The 25,970-nt window shown below is 52.1% G+C and overlaps 2 pseudogenes; both read right to left on the bottom strand.

Moving 5' to 3' along the window:
* Positions 1 to 527: 527 nt before the first annotated feature.
* LOC127310256 (protein ENHANCED DISEASE RESISTANCE 2-like) lies at positions 528 to 2,103 on the bottom strand (annotated as a pseudogene).
* A 1,172-nt stretch (positions 2,104 to 3,275) lies between these two features.
* Positions 3,276 to 8,029, bottom strand: LOC127307034 (putative disease resistance protein At3g14460; annotated as a pseudogene).
* Positions 8,030 to 25,970: the final 17,941 nt, after the last annotated feature.

Raw genomic sequence — 25,970 nt, 5'->3', positions numbered from 1 at the left:
CGTTTTCCCACCTGGACGCGAGACAGAGCTGGAGGTCGGTGCCCGCTCAACGTCGCGAGTTGGACCAACACAGCCTCGCGCCGACACGCCGCATCATCCTTCCAGATCCCTGCCTCGCCGCGAGTGGAAGACAGCCCCTCGCCATCGCGCCTCCCCCTCCAGATCCCTGCCTGGACTCTCTTCCTTCCTCGCCACCTCCGGGCGCTGCGAGGTGAATCCGGCGCTGCGATCGATTCCCATCGTTCCTCTCTTCTTCCTGCCGGCGCCACGAAGCTCCTCTTCACCTCGGTGATCGGCCGGGTCAATCTCTGAGCTTTTTCCCATGTTTTCCCATCCTCTGCCTTCTTTATGATGTTCCCTTTCCATCTCTCGCGCATACTTCGCCCCCTTTTTCTGCCGGTACGGCCACCCAACACTTATTTTTTTTGGGAGATTCTCTAATCAGATCTTAGTAACGAGGCTTGTTATTTTCAGCGAATTTGACGTATATAAACCAGCAGTAAGCTTTATAATAAAGCGAGGTGGGACTATTTAGCAGAAATATCCATGCGTGCGTTAGCTGGAACGGGGGGCTTTTGGTTCTGGCCCATATGGCTCACGAACGCAGCTAGGTGGCCCAGATCCTAGCGTGACGGGCGAACAGCTGAACAGAGAGAGACCAAACCTCGTAAGATCAAGAAAAATATGATCGAACCGGTACGGTGCCAACATGTAGTATTATGCGATTTGGTGGGAGGGCAAAACGGTCCCAAAAAAAACGTTGACGAAACTTTTTGGCAGAAACCTTAGCTTCTTTATTATTAGGTATAGATTGAGAAAAAAACACATGACTTACTTCCAAGTACCCGGGACCACGCACGTAACTACAATCGCCGGCCTTCCCCAATATACAAGAGGGCCTTCCGACACTCTGCCGCACTATCCAAAAGCCCTGAAGACATTTTTTCTCAATTGTTGAGGCAAAGGGGAGTTGAAGAGTACAACATAATAGTCGCAGATGTTTGTGAAAACAGACCTTTGGAACTCCCGGCATAAGCTTCAGTCTGCTATTGCGGAATTCATCGTCTCCATCGAAGAAGCGTTGGAGCAACGATCCCTTTTCCAAGGTATTTGTGACGAAGTACATCACTAGGCTGTAACGAATTGATACATGAATCTGCGATAGGATATTAACTTGACCAAAAATGTATGCTTTTGGGACAGTCGGACAGAGGTCTTCCCTGGCATGAAAATAAAATTACCAAGAAATCTTTTAAGAATAACTCACCTGTATGTTGGCAACAAACGTGTGCATCCCTTTCTCGGCAGCAACCTACAGAGCCGGTAACATGAGCAATGGAAGTATGAACAAGGCCCCAATTTTATTCTCTTACACTTCAGACAGAAACAACGTTTTCTTCTCATACTCATATTCACAAAGTTAACGAGATATTTTGATAGAAAAATAAAATGAAAAATATAAGCGCTAAGAAATGATCTGGTAAATTATCATGTTTACCTGAGCAACGCAACCTTTCTGCCTGCCAACATTATCCATGCGCTTGGTGTCCTTAAACCAGTCAATCGCCACAAGGCCCATGAGATAACTTGGTGCATGTATCTGTCACTTAAATGTGAGTGTGCCGTAGTTCTTTATCTAACATGCTCCATAAATAAACTACTAAGCATAAGCTGGAAGATTTAGACCTTTGATTTATCAGGCTACTCATAGTGGGAGTAACTTCACTAGTAACTAAGTGTCCAACTCAGCAAATTTGCTTATGTGGCAGTGAGTTAATAAGGAGAGAGAAGGATGGAGTAACATAGCTAGTTACTGTAACATCTCACTTCCCAAGATACAATGAGTCTATAAGTTAATTAATGAAGATATCTATGATACTACTTTGATGTTAGTAACCACTATGAAGATAGTAACATAGAGTAGTAACATGTGCATGTTACTACTCTATGTTACTTCCCACTATGACTAGTCTCAGTAGGGAAGTTCTTGCTACGGACTTTGAAGAGTGTGCTGTCGGGTACTGTCTAGCAGCTTCGGCTTTTCTCATCCGGGTTGGAAGTTTGATAAACACGGGGCTGCAGATTGCACGCCTCCGATCGCATCCTTCTCATTTATATATGGGTACATGCACATGTATACAAGGAAAGAAAACAATCAGCTATACAACCGACTATGGTCAGGATACGAATAAGAATCCTTGGCGTGTACTCCAGGCTGAATAACGTCCGGTTTAGCTGGACTCTGGCTTGGATGATCGTTGTTCTCCAACACGCCCCCGCAGTCTGAGCGTACTAAGGAACCGACAAGGCGGTGGGCAATCCTTTTGTGAAAATATCCGCAAACTGTGATGTAGAAGGAACGTGGAGAACACGAACATCTCCGAGCGCCACCTTCTCTCTAACAAAATGTACGTCAAGCTCAATATGCTTTGTCCGTCGATGTTGTACTGGATTTGCAGAGAGGTAAACAGCGCTCACATTATCGCAGTAAACAATGGTGGCACTACTGATTGGACGATGTAGTTTTTGAAGAAGCTGGCGCACCCAGCAGGATTCCGCCACTGCTGTAGCCACGGCACGGTACTCAGTCTCTGCGCTAGACCGAGAAACGGTCGTTTGTCGCCGAGCAGACCATGAAATAAGGTTATCACCGAGAAACATGCAAAACCCCGAGGTAGAGCGTCTGGTATCCGGGCATCCAGCCCAATCAGCATCCGAGTAGGCAATAAGAGAATGTGAAAAAGATGAATGAATAAAAAGGCCATGATCAAGAGTACCACGAAGATAGCGCAAGATACGTTTGATAAGAAGAAGATGAGGCTCTCGAGGATCATGCATATGTAGGCAAACTTGTTGAACTGCATATGCAATATCTGGACTTGTTAAAGTGGCATATTGTAAGGCACCAGCGAGACTACGATAGAAAGTTGGATCGGTAACACGAGAACCATCAAAGCCAGAAAGTTTGGCTTTGGTATCAACCGGAGTTGGGACAGGATGACAATTGCGCATGCCAGCACGGGAAAGAATGTCGAGTATGTACTGACGTTGAGATAGATGCAAACCAGTAGAAGTACGAGATACAGAGATGCCCAAGAAGTGATGAAGGGGGCCAAGATCCTTCATGGCAAATTCGGTACTGAGAGATCGAACAATGGTAGATAAAAGGGAGGAAGATGATGCTGTTAGAATAATGTCATCTACGTAAATAAGAAGATATGCAGTAGAGTTACACGACAAGCCAGAGTCCAGCTAAACCGGATGTAAATAATGCATAGCATAAGGTATTCATCATCCCAATTATTACAAAATATAGTAAATAAACAAGTCCAGTGGCCATCACTCCATGATATTACAAGTCATCGGAATGATAAACAAGACAACTTTTAACGTGCTGAAGTTTTTGCCAGTTTGGATAATCTACCTGATTGCATGACTCGGTGAAGCCTCTCTCACAATCGACCATTGTGAAGATTTCAAGGGAACGGGGAAGTTCTGGAAGCGATTTAAGATTTAGGCATATCTCAATTATTAAGCTCTTGAGCCACTTGAGGTCCTTCACATTGTCTGGGAAGTACTCCCAGCAGCTCCTCCAAATTGTTAACTCGCGAAGATGAATGAAACAATCAAATAGTTCAGGAGCAGGTCCCAACTGATAACATTTGCCGAGAAGAAGTGTATTTAGGTACCCCGGGCTGCCGTTCTGCACACCCACCATCCAACTTGGGTACCCCAGTCCCCGGTACCCATAGATTTCCAGACTTTTAAGACCCCTGGGTGGGCGAAGACCCTCAAGTACCTCTGCTTCAACTTCTGGTGGAGTTGTACCATCATACCGGTGGTTCCATATCAGTTTCAATTCTGTCAGTCGTGTCTTAGCTGCTAGATTATCTTCATCTGCTTCATTCTTGCTTTTAACATTGCCAACATCTGCAATCGCCAGATGGCCCCGAAGCTTGTTCAGATCCCTTAGCTGTTTTATCTCATATCCACATCCAATACTTACTCTGAAACGTTCTAATGTCTTGAGTGATGTTAGCCTGCCAATGTTGGGAAATGTCGTTCCACGAGAGTCCATGCTAATATGCCTCAAATTGGAGAGCTTGCCCACATCTATATCAGGAGGGAATTCCAATACATCGTAACCTTCAAATTTTAAATTCTGAAGATGGTTAAGTTTGGTTAATGTTCTTTGTAAAATTAGCTTGGATGCGGAGGGCAACACTAAAGCAAGATGGCGCAGATGCCTTAAGTGACCGACAGTTGGCGGGATTTCAAACACTATACTTCCCCTGATTTTATCAAATGTGTATTTTACGGCCAGTACCCGCAATTTCCGCAGCTTCTCGAACACTTTCTGCAACAATAATTGATTAGCTGATTCATGAATAATGAGAGTGCGCAAGTTTTTCAGTTCAAAAATCTCCTCAGTAGCCATTGCTCCAATCTCAACAAAAAGATGGCGAACATCGCAAGGAATTTGTGTTCTCTGGCCATTCTCGATTCTGAAGCAATCATTCCCTGCCACCTTCTCTGCCAAATCATACATAAGATCATGTACTACATAGTACGACTTGCCTATGTTGTTTTCTGATTCTACTGGTTGCATGAATAAAGTTGCCACCAACTCGTCAAAGTAACAATGACCAACAACTTCCAGGTCCTCCTCCGGATTAGCAGTCTCTATGAACCCCTCTGACGCCCACAACCCTCTGACGCCCACAATTTGACCAAGTCATCACGGTCTAAACTTTGTCTTCTGGGAAAAATACTGCAGTAAGAAAAGCATCGCCTGACCTGCTCATCAAGTTGTTGGTAACTCCACCAAACAGCCCCTGTCATCTCATTCAGAAGGTCCCGATCTAGAGTCATTCTCCAAAAGTTAACATTGTTCTGTTTTTCCCGTAGCTGTCCTCCCACCATACGAGCTGTCAGAGGTGATCCTTTCAGCTTCTGTGCAATTTCAGCCCCAATGATTCTGAGTTCTATTTCATCTGGATCATCTAAATTTGCACCTTCAAGGGCATAATACATTAACAGTTCCAAGAATACTTGATCATCCAAGTCACGTATTGGAAAAATATTAAGTGCCACACCAGGACCTAGTTCTGAAAATGCATCTTTATTGCGACTTGTCGCTAGGATCTTGCTTCCTCTCTTTCCAACCTTCAATGGAGAAAGTATCTTTGGTAACTGTTGCTGACCGACATCCTTATTGCACCACATAGCATCTAGTACCAAGAGGAATCGTTTGTCTTTTATTTTCTTCTCCAATTCTTTTTCCAATACATCAAGGTTCTTATTAACTGAAGTTGACTCATACATCTCTTTGAAAATGTCACCTACAGTATAGTTCTGAGAAACATGAATCCAGATAACAAGGTCAAAATAGTTTTCATATTCCTCATATTTGCAAACATATTGTGCGAGGGTTGTCTTCCCAGACCCTGAAATGCCGTAAATGCCAATTACAGAGATACATTTTTTGTTACTTGAGCTTGAATTGACATCTTCTGTATCACGAAGAATTCCTATTATCCGGTCACGATCCTCATCTCGCCCAGTTACCATTTCTACTGAAGCTGAAGTAGTGCACGTGTGTATATTTTTGGCGGTCTGCTATGTCTCAGTCAACTGAGATTTTCTTAAGTCTAAGTCACTTACAAAAAAGTGTTTGAGTTGCACTTTTCTGTTAAAAAAGTGCAATTGCACTTAAATGTGCAACTGAACCGAGTTGCACTTTTCTGATTTTTGGTAGTAAACAGTTTCGTACTTGCTTGACGGCTCTGCCAATGCAATAATACCCTGTGCTTTAACTATGAGTTCTTCTATCCTGGCAATACTATCTTTCAAGCGGACATTTAAAGTTCCTGTGAGAGTCAAACTCGGCTCAATACAAATATCCTGCAAAAGCAAACAACATTCCAATATTTAAACAGGATGTCTAATAGCAAGAGCATTCTGATTGGTGGATACATGATGTCACGATGGGGGTTAAACTACAAGATCTGGTTCACTGCAAATATCTTTGAAAAAAATCTACTACAATACGGTTATTTTATTATGGAGAACTTTGGTGTAAGTTGCGACATGTTGGTTCGTAACAAACATGTGGTATGCAAAGTAGAATTTACTCCAAACATAATACTCCCTCTGATCCATAATAAGTGTTGGGGCTTTAATTCAAATTTATGAACTAAAGACCCGACACTTACTATGGATTAGAGGGAGTAATAATTTATTTACTGAGTAGAACTAGTTTGTACTTGTCATATAGAGAGTCACTTTAGTGTGAGGACAAAATAAGCAACCAAGTATGTGCAAGCAACACATTTTTGCAATCAAATGTTAACATGTGACAAACACTACATTAAAGGTTTCAAACATGGGTAACTCTTGTATGAGTTCTCCAAATTGTAACATGGGGGACCCTTTGTCGTACTTACAAGTAGAGATACATTCAGCACCTAACCGTAAAAAAATTATTGAGCACCAACCTTTTTTTACATACATGACACAAAACTGATCTGTTTGCCATTAAATTTTACAATTTAGAAATTTCATGTCTAGGAATTTTGTTTACATTTCAAAAAATATAAATTACCACGTTTGAGTTACTTTAGGAAAATGCAATATTCATATTAAAAAAACCCCAAATAGGCCATTAAAAAGATGAATTTGTACTAAAATCCTAGGACTAGGAAAATGAAACCGCGCAGGGATGAGTAAGTATGCACTTATATATATAAAAATTGAGCATATGAAGGAGAAAAAAAAACCTGATTTGAGGGACTAGCTTCAACATCCAAAGTAATCTTGAGCTTCTTCCTCTTCTTTTTTTGACTTAGAGTTGTTCTGCTCGTCCAGCTTCTTTTGGTGAAGAATGTACTCCAATTCATCAAGTATGTCTTCCATGTCATAAAAGCAGATTTGAGACCCCTCACCATCTCCTCAAAAAGTTTACTGTGGTTAATGGCCTCTGCTGCTTCTAGAGTAAGTGTCAGCCGAGGGAGAATATCCGTCAACAGGTGGTGAAGCGTCTCTGCTTTGTTGTATTTGCAGTAGGACAAGACTTCGTCCAGAAGCTTGGAGATGATAGGCGACATGATCCAGCCTACGACATTGAAGCTTTTAATTAACGATCTTGGGAGCTTGCTGTGGGAGAACTTTGGCCAATAATTGGCTCGGGAACTTCTGAACCTGTGGAACAAAGTTGGTTGGATTAAGCAAATGAAGAAGTTGGTCATACTTGCTAAGGAAGACGTTGGTCAAATTAAGCAAAGGAAGCTACTTGGCATGTAGAATATCACATGAATAATTAGGGAAAAAAATCAGGTTTCTCTGGATGAATACATTATCTCAAACAATTACTTGTGCTTATTTGCATAGTTGAGCATCCCAATGGTGGATAACTGGAACCTAACAAAAATACATAACAGGAACCAATTGAGAGAGATGCTTGAACTAACGAATTGGTTTATTTTAGAACAAGCTGAACTGGTGATGAACATGCATAATATACTACAATATGGCATCTACAAGGTGCAGTTGGCTGCCGTCGTAGTAGAAAATAGTAATACCTACCCATGTTCCAACAAGTTGCTCTGTCCTGATACAAATATGTGAATACATACTGCTTCTGTTTAATTAATTAACAGGCAATCTGGAAAAGATGAAGAGCTTGCGGAGGTCGGCGTGCTCCGCTTGGCCAGCTGGTAGGAGAAGGGTGAGAGGATGTGGCTCGATTCCCACGGACGAGATATCTCTGAAGAAGGATCCCCTCACCCTGATCGAGGTACATGACATGGACCGCGCCTGCGGAGAAGACGGCGGCGAGGCTGCAAACCTGCTGTGGCGCTATTTGCCTAGAAGCCAAAAACCTCAAAACTAGCACGTGTGCCTTGGGCCTCAATAATTTTTTTTTTCGAAACACACTACAATCAAAGGCGCTCATACATACGCGCACACACTCACCCCCTATGAACGCACGCACACCCTACCTCTTATGAGCACCTCCAAGATACTGCATCGAAGAACTGAGCCGGCGGGTTTTAAGATTGATGAAGTCACCACAGGCGCCTCGCTGTCGATGGAAACGTCGCCTCCCACTGAAAAATATTCCGCCTTTATGAGACACCAAAGTGTCAAATCTGGAATTGGTGCCACTGCCCTACTAACCATCCAACCACGAAAAAACTCTGGATGGATAACGGTTCGCTTGTACGGACGAGCTCTGGCGTCCACGATGGCGATTTTCAAATTCCAGATCTGGCCGGCGAGGTGAGGCGGCCGCCGCCGGATGGCGCGGCGTGCGGGACGGCGTCGGCCCCGGGGCGGCTCACGGCGAAGGGCTGGGGCAGGTTCTGGGCGAAGGGCGGCCCTCTTGCGGCGGCGGAGCTGCTCGCGGGGGCGCAGTCTGACTCCGAGTCGGAGGAGGAGCCTTCTTCCGGCGACTCATCTCCTCGTCGTCCCTCCGGCCGGGCGACCTTGGGTGGTTTCCTGGAGTGGGCGCTCGACGGTGTGGACGGTGTTGGCCGGCGAGGTCAACGGCGGCGGGCGACCTTTGCGCCTGGGGGACGGCCTTCACGATTTGGGGATCGTGAGCTCCTCCCTCGGCTCCGGGGAGCCGCGCGCGGAGACGAAGGGCGGTGGCGCGGCGCCTCCTCCCGGACCAGGAGGTCCTCTCCAGGCGCTGAGGTCGTGCGGCCTTCGACGCCGAACGGTGGGGAGTCGGGCGCGGCGAGGCGGGGGTCGCCGGAGCCAGAGGCGTCGAGGCTGCCTGGCGCGGCGCTGGGCTCGCGGGCCCTGGGCACGGGTGCTGGTGGATCTGGGCCGTGCTGCGAGCTTGGGCCGGAGGAGCTACACCAGCCATTTCTCTTGCTGGGCCCTCCACTGGGCGGTGAGAACCGTGGTGATGTGGCTTCCCCATCTGTTGGGCCACGGGAGGCCTTGATAGACCGGGCCCAAGCCCAGCTTCGGCGCTGGCTGTGGATGCCTAAAGGGTGCAAGGACCCTGTTCTAGGGTTCCCTGCGAGACCAAACGAGCGAGTGCGGCGCGGCATCCCTCTTCCCTTTCGCACGCTTCTCCGAATCCCAGATCCGTCCCCTCTTACACGATCCTTTGCGGAGGTGGTGGCGATGGCGGGCGGGAGCGGTGGAGGAGGCGGTGGAAGCGGAGGCTACGGCGGTGCGGGCGGTGATGGCCGGAAGCGGCGATTTGACGAGCAAGGCGGCAGGGACTTCCGCTCCGACAACCAGGGGCGCGGCTCCGGGTCGAACGGAGGGAGGTTCGGCAACAACAACAACTCGGGCGGCTCCTATGATGGGTTCGCTGGGGGCCGTTCGGACGGCGGCGGGCGCTCCGATGGTGGAGGGCGCGCGGACGGTGGCGGGCGCTCCGACTTCTACGGGGGGCGCGACGATGGTGGCGGGCGCCTCGACTACGAAGGCTACGGCAGGGGCCGGCAGGGTCAAGGGGGTGGCCGCTACCAAGACGGCAACGGGCAGGAGGGCCCCTACTATAACAACTCCGGTCGTCGGGAGGGCGGCCGGCAGGGTGAGGACAGGCGGGGCCAGCAACAAGAGGGTCAGCGTGGCCGCGAGCAGCAAGGGCCTGCACGCGGAGGTGGTGCCCAGCCGGGCAAGCTGAAGGGTGTGGCGCAGGGAGCGCCTCCCCAGCCGAAGGCCAAGGGAAAGGCCAAGGCTCCCGGCGGGTCTGCGTCCGGCTCGGTGGGCGGCGAGTGCTTCCGCTGCGGGCAGGAGGGCCACTTCCAGGCGGACTGTGTCAACGACCCGGTCTGCATACTCTGCAGCAAGACCGGTCACGTCTCGGCGGGATGCCCCACGCGTGGCCTGCCGCTGCTGCTGCAGACCTACGGTCACGCCATCACGGGCGGTGGCTTCTTCAACATCGAGGTGGAGCCGATTCTAGCTCCGGAGGAGGACAAGCAGTTCGAGGCGGTGATCCATTTCACCTCGGCCCCCCTCACGGCGCTGCAGCTTTCGGACGAGCTCAAGAGCTTCCTAGACGACCTGTGGGACTGGCAGGTGACGAGGGTGTCGGACACGGAGTATTGCGTCCGATTTCCGTCGAGGGAGACGCTCAGGATGAGTACCAGGCGCGGCAAGATCTATTTGCCACTGAGCAAGTGCGATGTGGACATCCGAGAGGCGTTTGTGAGCCCTCGACCGGGTCCGTCCTTCCCATCTGTGGGTGCAGATCACCGGCCTGCCTGGGAGCCTCATGGTCAAGGATAGGCTCATGGCGGCGATGACGATGGTTGGGCGTCTGATGGAGGTGGACGAGCTGTCCATCAAGAAGTGGAAGATGGAGCCGGTGAGGATGCGATTCCAGTGCAGGTATCCGGAGAGGGTAAAGGGGACGGTGCAGCTATGTGTCAACGGAGAGCCTTTTACCGTGGGGATCCATGCGAAGCTGGGGGCACCGGGTGCGGGAGGCTCGGGTGGCCCTCCTCGTCCGCTAGCACCGAGAGACGATGATGACGGGGACGATCAGGAGTCGGAGGAGAGGAGCACCGATGGCGAGGCCTGGAACCGGCACCGCAGGCGCGGGAGCGACAAAGAGAAGGCCAAGGGCTCCGACAAGATTGGTGGCGGCCCGGGTTCGACGCAGCTGGCTGGGATTGGGGGCTCGAGGAGCACTCCGCAGTTGGGTAAGGTGGCGGATCAGTACGGATCCAACATCAAGATCTTCCCGAGGTTGGCTGGTTTGGGCCGCTTTGCCATTCTCGCGGAGGGGGATGACGTGGTCGCCCAGGGGAAGGAGGGCGGAGGGCCGCCCCCGACCCCTAATGCCACGGTGGTGGAGGAGGTTTCGCTTGCCTCCGGAGAGACGATGTCGCAGATCACGGAGGTGGTCGGATCTGGGCTGAGGAGCAGCCCCACGGTCGAGCCGGCGAGCCCGACCTGGACCTCGTCGGAGATGGTGGTCGACGCGCCGGCCGCCTCGGTGGTGGCGTCTGGAGTGACGGCAGGGCAGGGGCCTGGACCTACGCTTGACCTCCACGGCGAGGTGACGGCGGCGGTCTCGCTGGTGCAGGGCAAGAGGACTAAGGTGGTGCCGGTGGCAAGGAAGGGACCGGCGAAGGCGACCAAGAAGACAGCGGTGCCGGCGACGCCGGTGCGGAAGAGCGCGAGGACGACGGGTACAGCGGCGACTTCCATGCTGAAGAAGGCGCAGAACTTGGCGGCGACGAAGAACCTGGAGCTTCCGCCGGTGACAGGTACGGACGCCGACTTCTCCCTTCTCCCTTCCCTCTCCGATTCGCTTCTTTCGTTTGTTCTGCTGGACAGCGCCATTGTCTTTGCCCCGGGCAAGGGCTCACCTCAGGAGGCCCTTCAGCTGATTAGGGCGAAGGAGTTGGCCCAGGCTTCTCTTGCTGCGCTTGCGACACGCAAGGCACAGGAGACGGTGGATCGGTTGGCTAGGGAAGCCACGGACCAGGGCGCGGCATCCAGGGAGGATGCGGATCCAGGTGGTGGTACGGGTACCACACCGAAGGCCTCAGACGCGACGGGGCAGGTGTCGTCGGACGAGAATGTGACTATTGGCGACCTTCGGGCACGCGCACGGGTGCGCCGTCCCCGGGTTATGATGCGCAAGGGGCGTGGGGTGACGATGGCGGCTCAAAAATGAGAGCCCTCATCTATAACATTAGGGGGTTTGGGGAGCCGGGGAGGCGTGGACAGCTCAAATCCTACCTTAGGCAACACCGGGTTGACATTGTGGCTCTTCAGGAGACGATTAAGGCGGATTTCTCGGCGGCCGAGCTACGCAGCCTGGAGGTGGGGGCCAGTTCGGGTGGAGCTGGGTCCCCGCACAGGGGCACTCCGGGGGCATGCTCTTGGGCTTTCGGGATGATTGCTTCGAGGTCGGGCAATGGCAGAAGGGGAACTTCTTCATTAGTGCCTCGATCTACCAGCGTAGTAACAAGCTCAAGTGGTGCTTCTTCTTGGTCTATGGGCCGGCTGACCATCGTCGCTCTGATGAGTTCTTGGGGGAACTCACTCAGGCCGTTGCGGCGGCCCCCTACCCGGTGGTGGTGGGGGGTGACTTCAACTTGATCCGCGCTGCTTCTGACAAGAGCAACGCTGATGTCTCTTGGTCCAGGATTAGACGGTTCAATGAGGCCATAGCTACGATGGCGCTCCGCGAGGTGGAATGGGCAGGGGCTCGGTACACCTGGACGAACAAACGCCTCCGCCCAACTCAGTGTGTACTAGATCGGGTTCTAGTCTCGCCGATTTGGGAGGCGGCGTTTCCGCTGTGCTCTCTCACAACGATCACAAGGGTGGGGTCTGACCACTCCCCTCTTCTGTTGAGCAGCGGCGAAGATGCACCGATCTGCCAGTCGAGGTTCTTCTTCCAGACTTGGTGGCTAGGGGTGCCGGGGTTTGGGGACTTTATGAGGGAGAAAATCCGCGGTTTCATTTTTTACCACGGTCCGCACCGATGCTTGGTAGAGACGTGGCAATATGTCTCGCGGAACTCGAGGCAATTCCTCAAAGGGTGGGGCGCCAATTTGGGTAAGGAGAAGAGGGACTTCCGTACCAACCTTTTGCGCCAGGTGGAAGAGCTGGATCGGGTGGCTGATGCCAACGGTTTGGATGAGGAGGGGTGGGGCCTCCGTTACTTCCTTGAAGACCAACTCGTGGCACTGGACCGGCTGGACGAGGAATACTGGCGCCAACGGAGTAGAACTCAGTGGACTCTGAAGGGTGACTCGTGCACCGCTTATTTCCGCGCGATCGCGAATGGCCGCAAGCGCAAATGTTCTATTCCCCGGCTCATCACCGACGTGGGCGAGGTGGAGGAGCCGCGAGCCCTCATGGAACACATCTACCAGTTTTACCAGGGCTTGATGGGGGCCAAAGGGGAAGAGAGGGTCTTTGCCCTTGGCACCGATCTTTGGGGAGAAGATCAGAAGATTTCGGACGAGGAAAATTGGGGCGTTGAAGTCGCTTTCACCGCTCTGGAGCTCGACGAGGTCCTGGCTAGTATGAAACCTGACTCTGCGCCGGGGCCGGACGGGCTTCCGGTCCTGTTCTTCAAGCGATTCTGGGGAATCCTGAGAGAACCTATCCTGCAGATGCTGAATGACTTTGCCCTAGGGAGGGTCGACATTGCCCGGCTGAACTTTGGGATTATTTCTCTCATCCCCAAGGTCATAGGGGCGGAGCGGATCACACAGTTTAGGCCGATCGCGCTCATTAATGTCATCTTCAAATTTGTGGCTAAAGCGTACGCGATTAGGTTAGCACCGCTAGCGCATAGGACAGTGGACCGGAGCCAATCTGCCTTCATCAAAGGGAGATGTCTGCACGAGGGTGCTCTGGCCCTCCACGAGATTGCACACGAACTCCGAGTGGGAAAGCAAGAGGGCTTGCTTCTGAAGCTGGATTTTGAGAAGGCCTATGACAGGGTCAGCTGGGACTTCTTACAGGAGATTCTCTTACGAAAGGGATTCTCGGCACGGGTTGTGTTGTGGGTATACTTTATGGGTATATCAACGGCATGGCCTAGATCCGGCAAGCCCGGGTGGCCCATAGTTGGTGGTGAGGCATGTGGCCCATCGGGCGGCCCAGTTGCTGTAGATCATGAAGGATGAAGTCCAGCCCAGGAACGAGGAGCCGGATCCTAACCGACCTACGAAGGAGGCCGGATCCGTGGAGGCCCATAAAGTGTCCGGATCCAGCATGTACTTGGAGGAAGGCGGATCCTTGACGTGCACGGCAAGACATTGTACCGTAGTTAGGCAACTTGTATTCCGGCTAGGACTCTCCATGTAAACCCTAGATCCGTGCGCCTATATAAGCCGGATCCCGGGAGCCCTAGAGGCACAACCACAACTCATTGTAACAACGCGCAAGCGCCCAGATAATTCCAGACAAGCAGCAGTAGGCCCCCGTCGTGCGGGTGTTCCGAAGGCTGGGTAACTCGCGTACCACCGTCCCGAGAGCACTCCGCCCTATGGCCCCTACTTCTTCTCCCCCTCGTGAGGATCCCTCCTCCGAGGTACCGTCGATTAGGCAACGACGGTTGGCGCCCACCGTGGGGCTGTGGCGTACGGAGGCCGGAACCGGGAGGGTTCCGCCATGGGAAGCTACGACGACACCATCGCTGTGGGGCGCGTCCTCTACGCCGGAAATCTGCCGATCGTCCCTCCGGATGAGTGTTGGATTCCGGCTAGGACAAACCCCGTCAAGCTCTCCATCGTCCCAATTGGCGGCATACACATCTTCATCGGGGAAACCGTCGATTCCGACGGAAACCCACTGGTAAGTAACGCAGACGCGACCGCCGCAGAGCTGGACGCTGTCGCGAAGATCCGATCTGAGATGCAGGAGCTTCCCAAGGAAGATTCCGCCTCGGATCTGGAATTTTCAAAGCCCACCCAATCCCCCCCTGAGCAGGAAACAACGGTGGAAGACCAATGCAGATCCGCCTGGGTCTCCCAGGTGTTAGAAAAGCAGAGGTGCCACTTCATACACTTCTTGGCCCATACCGCCGGAACCGCCCCTCAAGAAGACGGAGCTGGTCCTGAGCAGGTAGAGGCACCGGAAAACGACGCGGATCCGGATCAGGCTGAACCTGTCGGAGAAAGCGAAACTCCGGCTGAAGAGTCGATTTTGGGCAACCTGAGCCCAATTTCCGGAGATACCCCCTCCATGGATACTGACGAGTTTAACCGCAAGCTAGGGGAGTACGGTTTCGGCGATCAGCCTGAAGTCGACTCCGCCCAGCCTAAGCAGGTTCTCGCAACCATAGCAGCGCTGGGACAAACTGGATCTGAAGAGCCAACCAGCCAATCCGACCCTCAGCCATCCCGCCAAGGATCTCCAATGTCACGGGAGCGACCCCGCAGGGATTCTTCCTCGGAGGAACTCCTGTCAGCTGAAGAGATGGTGGCACGAGCAGTTCTTAACAAACCTATAACCCCGGGCGACGCCGCAGATCCGGAGGCTCTAGAGGCCACCAGAAAGGAAATGCTGGCCACAGCCAAGAAGCTCGCTGATGCCGCAGCCGCATTAAGGGAAGAAAGGGAAGAAGCTGCAGGTCTGGCGGACCAATTCGACAGACAGGATCGCGAAATTGCTGCCACACTCGAGCAAGTCAAGAGCATGGCGAAAGAGTGGGAAGTAAAGATGACCTATGCGCAGGCGGAGGCCGATCGAATTGTTAGAGAAGCAATTCCGCCTCGCAGAATCAACTTCGCCACGCCCGCAAAGCAGCAGCCGCTGGAAACCCCAAAGGACAACATGCTAAAAGCTGCGGAGCTGTTGAAGAAGAAGGACGAGGAAGTTGACATCAACTACGTCCGCAAACTTGTCGCTTCAAAGAATGCAGCAAAGCAAGGCGGATACTTCGCGCAGGTTGGAATCCAATCCGGATAACTGTGTATCCACCACGCAGAAGGACGCTCGCGCCGATCGGCATCCCGATGATGAATCACACACCGGATCCTCGGAGCGCAGAAGAAGAATCAGGGAACACCCAAATCCGATCCCCGTTCCGTCAAAGACGCCATCGTCAGATCCAAGAAAGGGAAAGGATGCAATGTACTCTGGACGAGACAAATATCGCAACCCCTCTCCTCCGCCTAACGGTTACCCGCGACCCCCTCGCCGCCGTAGTCCAGCCGGAAACACCAGGCCCCCAGGGCATGGTGGAATTGTTATCCGCGACAACGTGCTGCCAAGAAACAGAAACAGGGAGCGCTCGCCGGAACCACGCCGGAACCAGAACAATGTTCGTGAGCCCGAGCCCAGGAGGAGTCGGAATGAGGAGCGCGATCCAGAGCCTCGCCGGAGCCGCGACCCAGAGCCTCGCCGGAGCCGCGACCCGGAGCCTCGCCGGAGCCGGAACGACCAGGGCAGCCAGCGCCACGGCGAAGGCAGCCACAGGAGCCGGAGCCAGCACCGGGAAGGCCGAGGAGAATCAGATGGCGGAAGCAAGAAATCAGACCGACCACCTCGCAGGTCTCCCTCACCACCACCTAGCGGTGGCGGCGGAGGTGGAGGCGGAGGCGATGGCCGGAGATCTCGCTCTCGCTCACAATCTCCTCGCCACGGCCCGCGCGACGCGCGGGATCGCCTTAACGAATACAGAATCGACTACATTGGTCCGAAGTGCTTTGGCAGGATGATTCGAGAGGAACCAAAGCCAAGGATGAACCTCAAGCTACCCGGAAACCTGAAGCATTATGATGGCACCGAAAGGCCGGATACCTGGATTGAGGATTACTATAATGCAGTAACCTTTGCCAGAGGAACCCCTAACATCGCCTGCCGCATGCTCCAGTTGTACCTTGTAGGTCCAGCCCGGATACGCTCGGTGACCTCGAGAAGAACTCCATCTTTTGCTGGTTCGACCTGAAGACCGCTTTCGAGAAACACTTCAGAGGCACCTACAAAAGACCTGCCACGGCAAGCGACCTGCAAGCCTGCATCCAGAAGAAGGGAGAAACCTCAAGAAACTACCTCACACGATGGTTGGCATGCAGAAACGAGTGCGAAAACGTCGACCACACCACCGCCATGTACGCTTTCATTGGTGGACTGCAGAGGGGAGGATTGCTGAGGCATACGCTCACTCGTTTGGCTAACTCAACCAAGCTGACTTTGGATGAAATGATCTCCATTGCCAGTGATCATACTGCCGCCGATGATGACGCGGGCGGTGATCTCGCAGCTACAGCAATCCCCCTGCATCAACAAAAGAAGAACCGTGATAACGGCAACAGCAGCAGCTATAAGCGCAAGAACCCTGATGACCAGAAGAGTGGCGGATCCGAGATGGTCGCCATGGCGTTTCAACGCGGAGGTTCAGGAGGCGGAAGAGGACGCGGACGTGGAGGCGGAGCCGACAGGGGTCAGCAGCATACCACTGAGGTCACAGCTGGCGGATCCCGCGCCCCGCAAACCTACGAGGAGTACAGAGACATGCCCTGCCTGGCCCACCTGGATCCGGTTACAGGGAAGTCCACTCACACCAACCGCAACTGCAAGTGGGTCAATGATCTAAAGAACGACCCGGAGGCAGGATACAAGCGAGCCCGGAAGCACCGCCCACGCGGCAAGGGAGGCAAGGGCAAGAACAAAGACAAAGAGGAAGATAGTTCCGAGGCAATGGATGAGAATGATAACTCGCCGGATCCCAAGGCTGGATCCGCAGGTAAATCCAACCCATTCGATAAAAAGAGCGTGGGGGCTTACCACACTTTCCTCGGGACCCCAACAGTACGCGCTTCCAAGTCAGCTACCCGGATCCTGAACGCCATAGTTCCGGCTGTGCCGCAGTACGTCAGGTGGTCGGAAATCCCATGCACATTTGATAGGAAGGATCACCCCGCAATTGTGCCAAAAGAATGCTACGCCTTGGTTGTAAGTCCCCGCATAGATGGGTATGACTTCTCCAAGTGCCTCATGGATGGCGGAGCCAGCCTGAACATCATGTACCTGGAGACTCTAGAGCGGATGAACCTCACCAAGGAACAGCTCAAACACAGCAACACTGAGTTTCATGGCGTGGTTCCGGGTAAGAAGGCGAATTCCCTCGGCAGCATCACACTTCCCGTGGCTTTCGGCGATGTTCATAATTTCCGCGAAGAGAAGATCACGTTTGAAGTTGTGCCCTTCAAGAGCTCCTACCACGTCATCTTCGGCAGGCCCACCTACCACAAGTTCCACGCAAGAGCGTGCTACATCTACAACAAGCTCAAGATTCCGGGTCCTAAAGGTATGATTACCGTATCCGGAGACTACAAAAAGGCTCATGAGTGCGAGTTAGGCGAAGCCGCCTTCGCAGAGTACGTGATATCTGGAGAAGAGCTGAAAGGCTACAGAGCCGCGGTGGATCCGACTGAGATGCAGACCACCAAGAAGCAGATCTCCGAGCAAAAGACCTCCTTCAAGGCCGCGATAGAAACCAAGAAGCACGACCTCATCAAAGGCGACCCTTCAAAGCAGGTTTCAGTCGGAGCCAACATGGACCCCAAATAGGAAGACGCGCTCGTCGAGTTCCTCCGCGCTAACATGGATATCTTCGCATGGCAACCTTCTGACATGTCCGGAGTACCTAGGGAACTCGCCGAGCACTACCTCAACATAAATCCGGGGGCTAAACCGGTGAAGCAAGCTATGCGACGCTTTGGAGATAAGAAGCGCCGTGCCATAGGAATGGAACTAGCAAAGTTACTAGAAGCAGGTTTTGTAATAGAAGTTATCCACACCGATTGGGTCGCAAATCCCGTCCTTGTACCCAAAAAGAACACTGAAATACTAAGAATGTGCATCGATTACTCCGGCTTGAACAAGCATTGCCCGAAGGATCCGTTCCCCTTGCCGCGCATTGACCAAGTCATTGATTCGACGGCGGGGGCGGAACTTCTGTGTTTTCTTGATGCGTATTCCGGGTATCATCAGATCCGGATGAAGGAATCCGACCAAAAGGCGACTTCATTCATTACCCCGTTTGGTACTTACTGCTATGTTACTATGCCTTTTGGTTTGAAAAATGCAGGTGCCACCTACCAACGTACGATGCAGCGGTGCCTGAAGGACCAAATTGGCCGGAACGTGCACGCTTACGTCGACGACATCGCGGTCATGACCCGGAAAGGATCCGACTTGATCAGCGACCTCACAGAAACCTTCGACAACCTCCGTAGGTACAAGATGATGTTGAATCCGCTAAAGTGCGTCTTTGGCGTGCCAGCCGGAAAACTCCTTGGCTTCATAGTCTCTCACAGAGGCATTGAGGTTAACCCGGAAAAAATCAAGGCAATCCTGTGCATCAAACGGCCAACTTGTCTCAAAGATGTGCAACGACTAACTGGTTGCGTCGCAGCAATCAGTAGGTTTGTTAGCCGTCTTGGCGAGAAGGCGCTACCTTTGTACAAGCTGCTGAAGAAAACAGACAAATTCGTCTGGGACGACGCTGCCGACGCAGCTCTTTGGGGGTTGAAGGAAATACTCACCTCCCCACCTATCTTGGCAGCTCCAGCAGAGTCAGAGCCAATGCTCCTTTATCTGGCAGCTACCAACAAAGTGATCAGCCTCGTCATCGTGGTGGAGCGAAAGGAAGAAGGTCATGAATATGACGTCCAAAGGCCAGTCTACTACATTAGCGAGGTACTGACGGATTCAAAGCAAAGATACCCTCACTTTCAGAAGCTAGCTTATGGAGTGTTCCTAGGCAGCCGGAAGCTGAGACACTACTTCCAAGAGCACCCAGTAACAGTTGTGAGCAATGCTCCGCTGTCAACAATTCTCAACAACGCTGACGCAACATGACGTACGGCTAAATGGGGCATCGAATTATCCGCCTTCGACATCGCTTACAAGCCTAGGACCGCGGTTAAATCCCAAGTCTTGGCAGATTTCGTCGCAGATTGGACAGAAGCTCCGGATGCAAGTCTGGAGCCGGAACCAGAAACATGGGTCATGCACTTCGATGGATCCAAGCAGCATCAAGGCTCAGGAGCCGGAGTCACCCTGAAGTCCCCTACCGGAGAAGAAGCTGCAAGACGTTCTGCAGATCCACTTGAAGCTACAAACAACATGGCGGAATACGAGGCTCTACTACACGGTCTGCGCATCGCTAAGGAAATTGGGATCAAGCACATCATATGCTGTGGAGATTCCGACCTGGTGGCACAACAAGTAGCCGGAACCTGGAACGCCAGAAACTCCGTCATGGCGGCCTACAGAGACGAAGTTGATGAGATCACCAAGTGCTTTCTCGGATACGAAGTCAAGTACGTCAGGAGAGACGATAACACAGCGGCAGACATGCTATCCAAGCTCGGATCCGGCAGGAAGCAAATTCCGCCTGGCATTTTCCTGGAGCATCTCCGGATACCCTCGGTTAAGGGCGCTAACCCGGAAAACCCAGAGGTGGCAGTATCTCCGGCTAGGGAAGTGATGGCTATCATTCCGGCTTGGACACAGCCTTTCCTGGACTACCTCATCGATCAGAAGCTGCCAGAGGACGAGGTCCTCGCGCGACAGATCGTCAGACGAGCAAGATCCTACACAGTTGTTGATGGACAGCTCTACAAACGAAGTACAACAGGGGTATTTCTCAAATGCATCTCCAATCAAGATGGCATTGAAATCCTCAGAGAGATCCACGCAGGGGATTGCGGGCATCATGCCGCCCCCAGGTCACTCGTTGCAAAAGCTTTTCGGTTAGATTTTTACTGGCTCACAGCTAAAGAAGATGCTGACAAAATAGTCAAGACCTGCCGAGGTTGTCAGTACTATGCTACTCAACCAAACGCTCCAGCTCAAGAGCTGAAGACCATACCTATCACCTGGCCATTCGCGGTCTGGGGGCTCGATATGGTTGGTAAGTTAAAAAGATCATCTCCTGGCGGTTTTGAATACCTTCTGGTCGCTGTTGACAAATTCAGCAAGTGGATCGAGGCAAAGCCAGTGAGGAAAGCTGATGGTGCTACGGCACTAAAATTTGTCTGCAGCCTCATGATGAGATTCGGCATCCCACACAGCATAATCACAGATAATGGCACAAACTTTGCTCAAGGAGAATTGAGGGATTATTGTGAGACAGTAGGGATTCGATTGGACCTTGCATCTGTGGCTCACCCACAATCCAACGGTCAGGTTGAAAGGGCTAACGGCCTAATATTATCAGGAATTAAACCGCGCCTTGAAGGACCGCTGCGACGAGCAGCTGGAGCTTGGGCTGATGAGTTGGAAGCTGTTTTGTGGAGTTTATGAACTACCCCTAACAGATCAACAGGGTTTACCCCATTTTTCCTGGTATACGGATCCGAAGCCGTGCTTCCCTCCGACATCATCCACGATTCACCGCGAGTTTCCGCCTACAATGAAGAAACAGCTGATGAGGCCAGACAGCTATCTGTGGACCTGATCGAGGAAGCTCGGAACTTAGCTGACCAGCGCTCCGCCATCTATCAGCAGAAGCTCCGACGTTATCACAGTCGTCGAGTTCGGAATCGCTCCTTCATGGCAGGAGACCTGGTCCTCCGCCTTCGACAGGTGAAAGACCATAAGCTGCAATCTCCGTGGGAAGGACCCTTCGTCGTTAGCAAAGTGCTTCATAACGGGTCGTACTACCTTGTTGATTTCCGTGAGCTGAGGGATAGACCTGCTAATTGGCACCGGAAACGCAAGCGTGAGGATTCGGATGACATCTACGATGAGACAGATCGCCCTTGGAACATCGCACAGCTACGTCCTTTCTACACTTAGCATATTTTTTCCGAGTTACAAACTCTGTAATAGTTATATGATCAATGAAATAAAGCTTATGGTTCACTCTTTGAGTCTTTTACCTCCTTTACTTGTTCATTTTAGATCGTGTATGTTTTTTCCGACTAAAACCGCAGAGCTGGATGTTTCCGCCTAGGCGTGTATGAAAGTTGTGATTTTCAAAATCGTCCTTTAGGACGTAAGCTTAAGTTTTCTGGTGGAAATTTTTTTTTCGTTGCGAACTCATGGATTCCTGGTAGCGACTTCCGGCACCTAGGCTGGGGGCTTGTTTCCGCGGTTATGGACGGACGCCATTGGGCTTCGTCGCCGCAGGCGAGCATTTCCGGCCAAAGGTTTTCCGGCTCGTGGAAGGTCAAATGAGTAAGCCGGAAAATTAACAAACCAGCACTTGCTTTTAACAAACGAAACATGCAAATAATTCTAACGGATAGCAGGATAAGTTCTCCGCCCACGCATAATTGTTTCGTCCCTAGATACTTAAGAATTTAAAGTTATATTACAAACCCTCGCTGGGGCCAAAAATGATGCATTGTTTCTCCCGCAGGAATAAAAGTCTTTCACTCCCCCTTAGCCGGAGAAGTCTTGCCCTCTGGATCTTTTCCTTTGGCGTCTTCGGCCGGAGATGACACGTCTTCATCACTTTCTTCTTCTTCTTCAGAAGCTGCAGTGCTGGTCTTGGGTTCCTCTTGGGGAGCGTCCTTGGAGCTGGTCCAGGTAAATTGGGTTCCGGATTCTGCAGGTCGCGCCTCCGCGTCGCGCTCCTTTTGAAGTTCAGCTTCCAAGGGCTCGTCCGCAGGAAGAACGACCTTGTCGTAGAATTCCTCATGCCGGATCCTGCGCGCGATACGGGTGTCGTAGCCGCTCACTGCATCCAGGAGCGCGTTAACATCCGCATCCGGAGGAACGCCCGTGGTTACCCGCTCAAGATCAAGCTCCGGGTTATGTGCTAAGCACATAGCTAAGGTCATTGCAGCTGCGCCTCGGGCTGATGATGCTTGTAGATCCGTCACCAGCTCCGGAAGAACGTTCACTTTTCCAACAAGTTTGCGAACGTTGCAAGTGCGACTCCTCTTGATGGATAAGTTGTAGCATATCTTGCGGGAGGCGGAGATGAGATCTTTGCAATCATCGCCTGCAAGTTGAAGAAGGTCGTCTCGTGGGAACAAATTCCGACGCTTTTCCGGATACCCAAGCGGCTCTGCATAAGATAATCAGGATATAAGCATGCAATTTGAGCACAAAGAAAAATGTCGGAGCAAACATCCAGACAAAGGTTTCAGCATAGTACCCGAGATGTTCTCGATGAGCAAGTCCCAGTGATGTTCCGCGGTCTCCATATATTTCCGGAGTCCATTGAGCTCTTTCTGCTGCCTCTTGATGGTCTCGCTATCAGCATTTCTCTTCAATATAAGTTCGCCCTTTTCCCTGATGTGCTCGGAGTTTTTCTCCGCCAGCTGTTTCTCGGCCTGCTCCTTCTTCAGTTCCGCCTCCTTTAGTTTCGTTTCCAATTCTTGGTACGAGGAGCGCAGGTTCTCAAGTTCCGACGAGGCTGTCGCAAGGGAAGAGGATGCGCCTATAATAACATAAGTTAAAAGTAAGTTCAAAGTCGGAATATGACTAATGAAAAAAAAAAGATGGAAACCAACCTTGGGCGTCCGCTAGTTGTTTGGTCAGTTCCGCATTCTCATCCTTCAGAGTCCGGATATTTTCCGCCTGATTCAGAGTAACGCGGTGCTGAAGGGCAATGTTCTTGTGCAGCTCATAATGCAGCGCCTGCTGTTCCTGTAAGACATAGACAGAGCAGGAGTAAAAATTTCGCCTGTAACAGTGGTTTCCTCCAAAGCGTTATTGCCGGAACCTTTCTGCCATAATGCTTGGGGGCTACTGATCCAATTTAAAAACTTTCCCGGAAATAATCTTTCTCTAAGCATCTAAGCGCTAACTATTTTTTGAGTTTCCGCCTACATGCTTGGGGTCTACTGGGGAGTACCTTTTGCTTGCAGATAAGCTTGTCGAAGAACTGGCCGACATTCTTCTTGAAGTCCTGGATTTCCGATGTCGCGGAGTCAGGCTTTCCCCAGGCGTTGTTCAACATGGCGTTGAGCAAGTCTTGCTCAAGCTCCCATTTCTCCGCCTCGGATAACTTGTTGAAAAACTTGGTAGCATATGCCTTGTGGGTGGAAGTGGTGTCAGCCGGATCTCCAAAGTTCTTCGGAAAAATGACGATGTCGCCAGCGCCGTCTCCGGCCTTCTCAGAAGAAGTGACTTCAGCCTCTCCTGGGCCTTGTTCTTCCGCGTCTTCTTGGGCAGGGCCTTTGGCCTTAGGATCTTCTCCGCCCACCTTCTCGCTGCTAACCGGAATTATTTCCGGTGGAGTGTTGGCGGCAGGAGGGGGAGATGGATCAGCTTGAGGGGGAGACGGCCGAGGAGTAGGGTGGGAGGTACTTGGCGGAACTGGAGTAGTAGGACCAACTGCCGGAGACTTTTTCATATACTTAGTGATAGGCTCTTGGCCGATGGTCCGCGTCGCAGTGGTACTCGGATTCCTGCAAACAAGTGAAAGGGATCGAATAAGAAATAAGTTCGCCAAGATAGAGTTGCACCATATTCGGAAACTTACGGGGCGCCGGGGATGATGGGGCGCGAGCGTTTGCCAACTGTTGAAAGCATCTTCAGGCGTGCACGTTCCGCTTTCCTCGAGTCTAGCGGAGGTGGCTTTACGGTCTTGGGCTTCTTGGCGGAGGCCTCGCCGCTAGCTCCGGCTTCTGAGCCGGAAGCTATGGCGCGGGGACGCTTCGAAGGTCGAGGGGCCGCCTTGCGGGGTGCTTGTTCCTCTTCCTCCTCTTCGTCTTCCGGAACCTCCTCCGCCGCGTCGCCGCTGACAGGGACACGAATAATGGTGCGGAAGTTTTCCTCCGCCAAAGTGTTGAGCTGGAAAGAATATGAATAAAAGTCAGAGTTAACATCCAAAAACTTATGAAGTTTGAAACAACGAAAAGAACAGAGCTTACCGGAGGACACTGGTCGTTTGTGTAGATATCCTTGATCAGTTCCGGGACCTGTTGGCCCCTAGGAATCTTCACCAACGTCTTGAACCTTCTCTTGAGGGAGTCGGCCGGAAGATCGTGGCGGGTGACTCGGAGGAGATCGTCCGCCCCAGTATAAGCGCACATCAGGCGTGCGTTGTGGCGCAGGGGCTGGATTCTCCGGGAAAACCAGCTGAGGGTAAGCTGGGCTCCGGTCAGTCCGTCATGGACTAGCCAGGAGATTCTCCGCGCTGCCTTCTCCAAGATAGGGGTTTGGGCAAGCGAAGGAACGAAGCTCCAGCTTGCAAGCTCTTCCGGAGGCTCGTTGATGAACTTGGGCAGGCCATCGTGTACGTCCGGAACTGAGGCGTTCTTCTCATAGAACCATCCGACGTTCCAGTACCGGACGGATTCGTGCGAGTCGTGAGGAGGATACATGCGGCTAGGGCGGAGCATGAACGTCATACTCCCACAGTTCACCATTGCTTTGTCCTTGGTTTCCTTCTTCACCCGGAAAAAGAACTGCCATAACTTGACATCTGGTCGGATCCCAAGGTGCCCTTCGCAAAGAGTTACGAAGTTGGATAGGAGGAGATATGAGTTTGGGCAGATGTTGTGGGGCTGGAGCCCGTATGTGTTGAGGACGGAGAGAAAAAACTCCGAGCAAGGGAGTGATAGTCCGCGTTCCACCCAAGCTTTAGTCATGACGATTTCTCCGGCTTCGGGCTTGGGGACGTCGGAATCACGTGTGAAGCTCCAGTGAGTGGAGATCATGCCCTCGTTCTGGAGCTCTCTAAGCTCCACATCAGTAGTTGCGCAGGGCCACCACTGACCCCGCTCTCCTTCGCGGATCCGGGCCTTGGACGCCCTCTTGTTTTCCGCCTCCTGTACTTTGGCTGCCATCCTAGCTTGTCCCTCGAGTTCTTCTTGAAGCTCTTTGAGGGAGGGGATCCGGCCTGGAGCGGTGCTGGAAGATGCGGAAAACGGTTGAGCTAGTCTAATGTCGGAAACATATGGTGGCAGGAATGATATGGGATCCGGACATATTGGTTCTAATGGATTGGGATCCGGGCTACTCGGAGAGCTACCAGTACAGTGTGATGAATCAAGTGGCATGCTTCCGGCTGCACCCATACAAATTGTTTGAGTACCCGGATCTACACTACGTTTGTCTTCTACAAGGCCGGCGCACGTACCGTTAATGGCGCGGTGGCTCGACGGAGTTCCGGTGAAGACGAGGTCGCCGGACTTGAAGGAAACCACCCCGCGTGACCACGAATCGGCGGTGGGAAGGATTTCCCGTTCAACCGAAGGGATCTTGGCGTGAGGGGAGGCTTGGACTGGCGGCGCGCGGAGTTCACCGTGGCGAAGTTCGCCGGAGTTCAAGATCCGTCGGGCGGTGCGGCGCGAGGAGGAAGATGAAGTGGTGAGGAGAGGTGAAAGAATGAGGAATTACCGTGTCGCGGGGTATTTATAGGCCGCACGCGGAGATTCGGGATTCGGATCCGACGGTGGAAACGGAACGGTCACGCCGTTGGATGGACGACACGTGTTTTAGGTCAAGTGCGGTAAAACGACGTGGAGGTAACTTAACCATGCACTCCCGAAAATTTCGGCTAAAGATTTGCATCTGCGAAAATTTAGCGCGGGAAATAAGGAGGTTGT

This window comes from Lolium perenne, chromosome 6, assembly GCF_019359855.2.
Source record: "Lolium perenne isolate Kyuss_39 chromosome 6, Kyuss_2.0, whole genome shotgun sequence".
NCBI classification, from domain to species: Eukaryota; Viridiplantae; Streptophyta; class Magnoliopsida; order Poales; family Poaceae; genus Lolium; species Lolium perenne.
Note: the sequence above shows the minus strand (reverse complement) of the source record. Positions and strands in the feature narration are given on the sequence as shown.